Source organism: Pseudoliparis swirei, chromosome 20, assembly GCF_029220125.1.
Source record: "Pseudoliparis swirei isolate HS2019 ecotype Mariana Trench chromosome 20, NWPU_hadal_v1, whole genome shotgun sequence".
Classification (NCBI taxonomy): Eukaryota; Metazoa; Chordata; class Actinopteri; order Perciformes; family Liparidae; genus Pseudoliparis; species Pseudoliparis swirei.
Genome location: NC_079407.1, coordinates 847,029 through 848,973, shown reverse-complemented (window position 1 = coordinate 848,973; position 1,945 = coordinate 847,029). Strand labels below are relative to the sequence as shown.

Below are 1,945 nucleotides of genomic sequence, written 5' to 3'. Positions count from 1 at the left end.
TTATTTTACAGTTTTATTTCAAAGGAAACCAACAAACATATATATAAAGAAACAACTTAATCTAATTGTAAAGGAGTGAATCCAGCCTTTATTATTTTAACATTCATCAAAGAACTTTGATTAAAGCCTGAATGTAATATTCCACTTCCAAACTAACTTCGAAACTGTGGAGATTATTTCTCTCTAAATTATAAACAAACAGTCCAAATAAATATGAAGCAAGTCGTGAGTCACAGGGAAGCCCAATGGAGCAGCCACCGGCCCCGCCCCCTACGCGGCCCCGCCCCCTCCTCTCGAGCCTCCTCCTCCGGTCCTCAGGTCGTGCCAGCGCTTCACGAAAGGTTCTCGGTTCCTCCAGATCAGGTCCTGACCGAACAGGATGCTGTAGCTGGGGACGGAAGACGAAACGTGCTGGGGCGTGAAGTTCCTCCACCAATCACAGGGGTTCACGTCCGACTCCGTGGAGATCCCGGGTCACGTGACTCACATCCCAAACAAGGCTCCATGGATAAGGCAGCGTGGTCAAAGAACTTTCCGCCCATCACCACGGCGTATCATGGCGCGTGGCCTTCAGAGCCTGGAGAGAGAGAGAGGGAGCGAGAGAGGGTGAGACTACAGACATACTACAGACAGACAGACTACAGACAACAGACAGACAGACATACTACAGACAGACAGACAGACTACAGACAGACAGACATACTACAGACAGACAGACTACAGACAGACATACTACAGACAGACTACGAACGCTGAACAGACGAATTTACCACAGACAACGAACAGGTGAACATACTACAAACAGGCGAACAGACTACAGACAGACAACAGACAGACTACAGACAGACTACAGACATATAGACAAACTACAGACAGACAACATACAGACAGACTACAGACATATAGACAAACTACAGACAGACTACAGACAACAGACGCTACTACGAACAGCCACAGACTACGAACGCCGCCGACTTATAGACAACGAACAGTACAGACAACAGACAGACAAACTACATACTACAGACAAACTACAGACAGACTACAGACAAACTACAGACATATAGACAAACTAGACAACAGACAGACTACAGACAGACATACTACAGACAACATACAGACATATAGACTACAGACATATAGACAAACTACAGACAACAGACATACTACAGACATACGACATGCAGCAGACAGACTACAGACAGACGACAGACAAACATACGACAGACAGACGACATACAGACAGACTACAGACATACGACAGACAGACGGATGACAGACAACATACAGACGACATGCAGCAGACAGACATACTACAGACAGACTACAGACAAACATACGACATACAGACTACAGACAGACGGCAGACATACGACATGCAGCAGACAGACAGACTACAGACAGACGACAGACAGACTCACGTTGGCGGCGCTGAAGGTGACCATGGGGAGGAAGATGATGGCCAGCTTGGCTTCAGGCATCTGGGTGCAGACGGCAGCCAGGACGGCCATGATGGCTCCAGACTGGGGACAACACAGGCTGAGACCCGGACCCGAGACCCGAGACCCGGACCCGAGACCCGGTCCCCTCAGAACCAGGACTCAAGTCTACTATCATCTTCTAAACTGTAAAGCGTCCATAACTCAACATCGAGCTGCAGCTCAACGTTAAACAGCGTTTACAATTAATACTTTGTTCCCTTTATAGTCTATAGTTCCCCCAATGTGACGAAGTGTTTGCAGATTAAAATTCTTTGGTTATTTATTGTACATTATTCATATATATATATACACACACACACACACACACTCACGGCTCCCAGAGACGGGCCGAACCTCCCGGTCGTCGTCTTAGACACGTAACTGAAGAACGTAGAAACAACACCTGGAAGACAAGAGTAAAGACCAACAGTCAGACAGACGGGTGGGTCAGACAGACGGGTCAG

General features: G+C 47.2%; 1 pseudogene; it reads right to left on the bottom strand.

The window, feature by feature from the left end:
- The window catches only part of LOC130210437 (presenilins-associated rhomboid-like protein, mitochondrial), a 5,304-nt pseudogene continuing 3,359 nt past the window's right edge, over window positions 1–1,945 (bottom strand).